We start from the raw sequence: 8,907 nt of genomic DNA on the forward strand, positions 1-8,907 counted from the left end.
TTTTAGCAGTTTAAAAATTTAATATTTTTCTTTATGAAGGGTAAATTGATTTTTTATAATTTTTATTAAACGAAAATTTCCCTTGAGTCCTTTAAAAACAAATATTTTTTTCGTTTTCAAAAACTACAACTATTCTTAGTTTTATCTGACCAAAAGCCGAACAGAACAGTTAATTTAATAACAAGGTTGCGATTTTTTTTTAATTTTTATTTAAAAATTTAATTTTTATTCTCAAATCGCTATTCAAAATTGAAAATTTGGTTTTAATTCCAAAATCAAAATTAAAATATTGATAAAATATTTTTGACTTCAAAAATTGGAGTAACATAAAAAAATTATTTTTCAAATCAAAAGCTGAATTAAAAGTGATAAAAAAAATTTTTACATATTTATAGTGGAAAAACTATAATTAAAAGTAATTACATGTATGCGAGACCAATAGTGCTAAACTATCATAAAATTTTATTAGAAATAAGCTAACAAGAATCATAGAATACTCAGTATGCTGGTAAAAAATTGAAGAAACACATTTTTCCTTAAAAATGCATTGTTTGCAAACCTGCTTGTTAATGCGGCGGCATTTACATACGTCAAAATTGTTGTTGTTACAATAGCACTTCACCATGCATTTGCTAACTGTTTAAATATAATAATAATTAATAATTTTTCTATAGGTGCTGTGGCTCAGGATTTTGTCGGATGGATTGGAGAAGTTAACATTAGAAAAAAATATTCAATTGAAACAATAGAACTTTGGCAACAACAGTATCAACGACAACAAAATAGCATTCACCACATGGAATCAGAAAAAGAAAAATGAAACATAATTTACTAAAAAAAAAATAAACAAAAATCAGCAAATCAAATGGTGCATAACGGTTGCAAAATGCGCCAGGAGTATCTTAAAAAAATAGTAGCAACAACAAAAAATATAAAAACGAGAGATAATTCATGTTAATTTTCGTAAATTTAGTTAGATCAGCTTATCGTTTATGTGTAAAATTTTATTTAATACCTTACTTATATACTTTCTTCTTTTTTGTTTGTTAAATGTTGTAAATTATTCATATGCATACATACGTACTCTCAAACATATAAGGAACCGCGATTTATATAAACAATTAATAACTTAAACACACATAGATACGAGAACACATTGCAAATTATTCAAATATTTATGTATATTATCTATGTTTAACGATGATTACTCAAGCATTACAGCTGCATATATCTTTTTTGACTTTTTTCATTTACTTTCGTTAACTGTATTTATATCCTTGCTTAACTTTAGTTTTTTCTCTTTTTATATAATTTTTTTTTTGTTTTGAGTCAACTGTATTATCAAACTCTTAAATATTACGTTTCCAAATTTAATTTAAAACTACAAAAAAAAAATTAAAAACAAAAAAATGTTGAATGCAACAAAAATTAAAAAAAAAAAAATTAAATGTATAGAAGAACACATATATACACGAAAAGCAAAACTGCAAAAATGTAAAAAAAAAATATAATATGAACATGTATGTATGAGATCCCAAAAAATATTCATGTTAAATTTTAGCTGCATGTGAAAAAGAAGCAGTAATAACGTAAACAAAAATTAATGTTTGCATTCCTTATAGTTTCGTTGTTAGCCAACAACAATGGCGGCGACGTATATGCAACATTATCTAAAAAAAACCGGGTTCTTTAGCGAAACTTATACAAATTTGCAACACCCCATATTCACTTAGTGCAAAAATTACGCGAAACTAATGGAAATTGAACCTAACGTCGTAGCAGAACAGCACCTAAAAGGAAACCCGTCCCAAAAAAAACCGAAAAATTTAATAAAAATAATAATACAAAATGATATGAATGATATATAAAATGGTCTACCGCATTGAATGTGCACCGCGTTAAATAACTAATTAGTCAAAATCTCACTTTCTTTTTCTTTTAACTTCAGTTAAATTCACACATTTTTCATATACGTTTCAGCATTTTCTCTATCAAGCAATAAAATTATATGTACATACGTACCGAGCACTGTTTTTTTTATCAAGTGCCACCAAAAGCCTACACGGCAATTTTGTGTTGCGATACACGATTCAAGATTCAACAAGTTTAATCTTCCACTTGTGTGGCAAAGTAAATACTTTTTTAAAATTTTCAGTCACTTAACCTCAAAATAGTTAATTCATATTTTTTTTTATAATTTCGTTCTCTTGATCTTTCTTTCGATTTTACATTCTTGCACATTCAATAACGGTGAATATCACATAAAACTCATCGACAACAAATAAAAGGTCCACCCCCGCGCGAAGTGTGTGCAAAGTGTTGTAACACACATAACCCTTTCCAAACACACACAGCCACCACTTTAAATGACTTTAGTTGGATTTGGCGTAGCAATATTTAGACAGAGATCAGGTGCAAATTAAAAACACGTTGCACCTTTTTGTTGTTAGGCAAAATAAAGAAGAACCAATGTTGAGTTTATTTGTATTATGAAAAAAAAATGTAATAAAGAGAACCACTTAAGGTTCGCGAAAAAAAAAAACAAAAAGCAAACCAAAAATGCGCTCATTTATTTATTTATTACAAAATTTGAAAAGTGAAAAAATTTTAAGAAAAAAATTATGGTGAAGTTAGAAATATTTCGCAGACACACAAACAGACAAGGCATTGCAAAGAAAGTTCGCGTATTTTGTCTTACTTCAATATCCACGCCTACATACATACGATATATAGTATGTGTATATGTGTGGGTATAACAATTAAAGTGCAAGCCTGGTTTTAGCTGTTGCATTCACTAGAACTACGAAAATTTATTTTTGGCCAATTATAGAACACGTCTTGTTATTAAAATCTATTTAAAGTCTCCTGCTGGGCACATAACTCGAAAAATGTGCTCTATATCAATAGCAGTAAAACTAATTGATGAAGATATGCAGCAAAAATGCTGAGACTGGTATAAAGCTATACCATTTCCAGAAGAATGAACACAGACACATAAATACACATGCGCTTGCGCTAATATTGGCGACGCATGTTTAGTGCAATGCAGTTAATTATATAATTTGTTGGTACATTTTTTTTTTGTTTTCTATATACAAATTGCATACACATACATACATGTATGTATTCAAATGTAATATTAATAATATTAATTTTTAAAGTTATTCACTGTTCGATTTTCTGTTAATATATTTGCGTTGCTTTTGTTAAATATTTCTATGGCTATTCCTGTCGTTTGTTTGTTTTACTAGTTTTCTTTGTTAAACTGTCGAGTACAACTCTGCGTTTGTGTTTACTTGAATTATTTACACAAAATATTACAAAACATGCCAACACATTGTAAAAACTATATATTTTGCATATAAATGCAGCAGTACCGTTATGTAAAAGAAAATATAATATAAAAAATTTACAAAATATATGTGTGCAACAAAAATAATTATCTATGGAACTATGACTATTAGCCCCCATATTTAAAAATAAACCTTATTTGCTTGAAGAGTAAAATTTGCTTTGCATGAAGCACAATATATCTTATTATAAAATTCTAGTGCAAAAAATATTCAGAGAGTGCACCCCTTTTATTTCTTTATTTTTTTTTTTGTTTTTTATTGCGTTTGGAAGCACTCGTATTTAAGCCGTTATTTGCGTTAATACAAATCCAAATATTATAACAAATTAACGCACACACGCAGAGAAAAGTGTGTATTTGCGAAATTAAAGTAAACAAAATTGTAATTACTTTTAATTAATTATAACAAATGATAAAATATTTATAATTATATGATTTTTTTTTGTTGGTTTTTGAAAGCATTGGCAAAACATTCAAGAATTTTGCTTTAAAATATTATGTATGAAATAAGGCGAAAGAAATTGCAGCAAAAATTGGTAAAATGCTGCAAATTATAAAAACAAAAAGGTGAACATTTGTAAACAGAAACAAAAATAACTGAACAATTTAATTATAGTAGTAAAAGTATTTAATTAAGTAACTACTATAATTACTAAACATAATTTCATCGAAAGTGCGCACTGTATTTTGTTTTACAACAACAACATTATATTGTAATGTAGGAACAAATTTCATAGGTATATATATAGAAAGGTTTATGTATAGTGTTAGTCAAATATTATATGTATGTAAAGCGCTGTGTGAACGGATTTGTGTGTAAACAGTGCAAAGTATGTAAAACGTTTAGTAAAAGTAATGAAAGCGCAACTACAAACACATACAAATAGTAATGTATACAAGCACACACACACACACACAATACAACTCATACGCAAACATTTCCATTAAAATTACGAGGGCGTGGCTGGCTGCATTGCATACTTGTTTAAGAAATAGTATGCACCATTTGTTTCGACTCGTGTATTCTACGCTACGCCTTTGTAATTAACACTACACTCAATCATAACCTCAGTTTTCAGTAGTTTCATGCCCACATTATAGAAATGCATTATATAATGTGACACTTTACTACCCCGCAGAGCTAAAGCCTACAATATATAACATTACATTAGTCAAAACCATAAAATAGTTTATAACTGGCTATAATAATATAATTTAAAAATATTTAAAGAAATAGTTTCACTTCAGTTAATACAAAATAGTATGATTTCTAATAGCAAACAAAAAATAACCGATTTATAAACAAGTTAGCTAATTTTGTTGTATATTTTTCAGTTAATTGTATTATTACCGTTATATATAATGTATATTTATACAATATGATAAAATAATTATTTAACATATTTTTTCACCCAACGAAGCGCACGTTATATTTTTTTTTTATTCAAAAATTATTTTTTCCTTATCTTAAAACGCGTTAATTCGAAAATATATTTTCACTTCAAACATTTCAAAATTAAATTTTGTAATATGTACATATATTCTGCAAACCATACAACAAAAAGTTTGCAGCAACAGTACTGTACTATACATACAGTACACCTATACAAGAATGTATTCCAAACTTAGTCACTTTCAGCAGCTGAAAATAATTTGTACGAATTTGCTGCTTGAAAACTATTAAAATTGCCATTTAAAATTCCAGTGCGCTCATAAACAAATACTTTTTTGTGCCTACAAATGTAAAAAAAAGTTTCAGTTAGGTTATATGTAGTTGTTGTTGTTATGACAAAAAAAAAACGCGATCCAATTAATTTTTAGCTTTGCTGCCGTAGCTCATATAAAGTCCATATTGACATATAACTGACCGTTTTAGCGATTTAATCCCGCTATTCATGAAAACAGACCACATTTTTCGGACGCATTCTTACGAATTTTGTAAGCTCGTTTTTGGCCACTATTTTTTGTAGGCACACATTTTGTTAACAATATTTTGCTTTACTAAGCTTTCCAAATATTTATACGACTTTCATTTTTACAAATCGCAACTGTATATATACATATATATATAATTTATGAAAAATACCGTTAAAATGCATGACGGCAAACACGAAGCTTTTAATGAGTATTTCGAAAAACATGATAATATGGAAGTTTCCAATAAATATTTTGCAAAACAAAAATCGAAAGCTGAGAAATAGAAGGAAAAGCAAAAACAAACCAATAGCAAAAAGAAAAAGTTGTCGAATAAAGCAATTTTGTGTAAATTACTGTAAAAAAAAGAGCAAAATTCAGCTGAACATCTATAGTAAGACTTTGTAATTAAGCTTTTGAGTTGTAACAAAATGACATAACCTAAAAATAACAGCACTTGAACTGTGTCAAGAGTCAAACATGGCATTTTCGGCTAAACAGCGGAGTTCCAACCAAAAATATTTGGCTTTTAGTTGACACATTTGGGTATTTGCAACGATTTTTTGCTATAAAAGCTTGGCAAAATGACAAAGTCAACTAAAAACTGACTATTTTCGGGTTAAAAGTTGTTTAGCAAAAATCAAAGTAATAGTGTGCGCCTAAGAAGTCAAAAAAATCGACTGTTACAATTTTTAAGCGTTAGTTTTCATTTTATGCAAAATCTATGTAAAAGTCACTTATAATACATATGTATGTATATGAGCAACTCAACTATAGAATTGCAGTTTATTTACTAACTGAAGTAAACTAAAATTTTCATCAAAAAAAATGTTGTTTGCGAAAAAAACTTTAGAAAAGCAAACCACAAGTATTGAAAATTAAGCAATTATAATAAGCGCGTATGTTTGTGGAAGCGATAGCAAGAAGATGCAAAGAACAAATGAAAGTAAGACAAGATTGCTCCGCGTATGAAAGGAAATTTTAGAAAAACAAGTAAAGTTACGAAGTTATATAAGAGAAACATACCAAGTGTTCACTGCTAGAGCGGCAGCCGTTAGTGAGAGGAAATACGGGAAATGAATGTATGTATGCAAGTAGTAAGCGATTGTGTGACTGAGCAAACAAGAAAAAAATATTTTATTTTTTTGCTTTACTTTAAATAGGAATTGTAAATAATGAATATTAAACGCTATTCTACTAAACTAGTTTACTATCAGTGAAGTACAGGAAAATTACGAATTACGGTAAAGTTGTACAAGCAAGCATAGTGTAAAAGAAATGTCAAGAGAATATGAAAATGCAAAAAATGCAAGCAAAACAAACACATGAAACAAATAAAGTTTAATGAAAAGAAACAAATTAAATAAATTCAAGTAAATCATTAAATAAAAATGGCGTACGGATATGGAAATTTGTTAAAGGAATATCCGGCGCAAAGAAATAATTAGGCTACTAATTTCTGTATGCATATGTAACTAAGTGTAAATGCTAATAGACAAACATACAACAAACAATAAATATGTATAAAGGGTGTATCGCCAAGTAGTGGGCGCGTCCTGCATAAACAAATTGTGAAAATAATTATGAAAAGCGTGCGAAATTTGTAAAAGAAAAATTTGTTTTAAATTGCAAGTGTGCAAATAATTGCAGTGCTGATATATGTACATACGAATAAACATTGTATAATACATAATACATACAAATATTGATTTAATATTTAGCTGCAACTGTAATTTAAAATGTTTGCCAAAAATTGGTGTCAAGTGAAGCAAGAAAATGCAAAAAAAAACAACAATTTGTTAATTTTTGTATTTTATTTCCCACAGGCAAAAAATATCTATTGGTTGATTTAAACACATATATTAATTATAGTAGCAGTAAAAAAATATCATTTAACCAAAAAACATTATTTTGAGTAATTGTAAACCTGCTCATTAACTCCGTTGTAAAATATGCGATATGTTTGTAATTATATTTTGAAAAAGCACTTTTAGCAGAACAAAAACGGAATATTGTTGCTACTCCATGAAAAGTAATGTCTAAGAAGGATAGAAATTGTACTTTTTGTTCTAGTAAACAAATAAATAACATAAAATCAAGTAATAATACGGCTAGACAAGACAACTTTAGTTCTTAAGTAAAAATGCTAAATGTTCAGCAAAGGTATACTATATTTTTGCACAAAAAGCAAAACAAAAAAATCCGAATTGTTTTGTAAAACAGTGCGTTGGTTGGACTAAAGTGTTTATATAGAAACAGAAAAAATAAAAAAAGTTAGTTTGGCAAGAATATGATTTAAATAATTGTTGTAAATCCAAAAATAAAATTTAACGAACAAAAAAATTTAAAATTTATCTTATAAATTTTTGTAAAGAAAATTTAAATTTACGTTACAGATTTTTTGCAACTTTTTTAACAAGGAAATATAGTTTTTTTCGTTGCAACTTTTTAAACCAAATACAACTTCTTAATTTTCAAATATTTATCTTAATCAAAAGTCCATCAACCGCACCGTTGTAGTTATAATTTTGTCCAAAAAAAAAAATATATGAAAAAATTACCAATTTTCATTACGAAAAAAAAAACAAAAATGATAATTAAAAAAAATTATTAAAAACACAAATACACAATTTGTGTGTTTGCAAGGTAAGAAGTAAGGTTTTTGTGCCTTTTTCAAAAAAAAAAAAAAAAATGCAAAAAAGTATAAATGTAATAAAGAAAAACAAGAAGGAATGCAAAATGCACCAAATTAACGCGGAAGTTGAACAACAAGAGGCGCAAAATAAAATAAGACACAACTACAAAAATTTAAATATAGTTGTGTGAATGAAAAATTTAATAATAATTAAATTCTCAAAAAAAAAAATAATAATAATAATTAAACAATAATGCAAACATTTTCTTCTGCATAAAAGTCTGACTACGGGTCGAAAACAGCTAAACTTTGGCTGTACAAGCAGTAAAAATAGCATTGAAAGAAAAGTAAAAAATACAAAAAAAAATATTGCACTTGCAATTGATAATGTCATAATAAAATACATAATAACATAAAAATTTATAACGAAAACAACTGAATTACAATAGTTAGCTATTATAATAATAATTTTACAATGGTAAGACTAAATAAAAAAGAACAACATAAACAAATAATAATTGAAAACGTAATATAAAAAAATGCTCACATTATTAACTGCAAGTTGGCAAAAAAAAAAATCCTCATATCTATTAGTTTAATTAGTTTCTTTACACCTTCTCAGTTTTCTCCCATTATTGAGCTTTCGACTTCAGAAAAAAATACAAAAAAACTAAATTTAATTATGTGTTACTGTAGATTCTCTTTCTATAATTTAAATATATAATACATATAGAGATCAGTAATAAGGTTTTCTTTTCAATTAATTTCATAAAAAGTAAACAAAAACAGCTTCATAACATAAAATTAAAAAAATTGAATAAGCAAATTAATATAAAAATACAAAAGAAAGAAGTCAAAAAGTATGTATGGAAGAGTAAGCAAGACCCAATCGCATGTGTAGAACGTCTGATCCCAGTCAAAATTTCTGTGGAATACCAGTAAAGCGTAAATTTGAAACCAATGTAATAAATAATACCAAACACAAAAATGTACTACCCTCCCCCCC

General features: G+C 27.2%; 1 protein-coding gene across 11 annotated transcripts in view; it reads left to right on the forward strand.

Moving 5' to 3' along the window:
* Window positions 1–8,907, forward strand: part of LOC105224223 (uncharacterized) — a 62,603-nt gene extending 53,696 nt beyond the window's left edge. For all 11 annotated transcript variants that reach the window (XM_049456197.1, XM_049456196.1, XM_049456203.1 and 8 more), the window contains one exon: window positions 675–8,907. The gene's annotated coding sequence lies outside the window, so the exon portion shown is untranslated. The remainder of the gene's footprint in view (window positions 1–674) is intronic.

The sequence above is a fragment of the Bactrocera dorsalis genome, chromosome 4, assembly GCF_023373825.1.
Source record: "Bactrocera dorsalis isolate Fly_Bdor chromosome 4, ASM2337382v1, whole genome shotgun sequence".
Classification (NCBI taxonomy): Eukaryota; Metazoa; Arthropoda; class Insecta; order Diptera; family Tephritidae; genus Bactrocera; species Bactrocera dorsalis.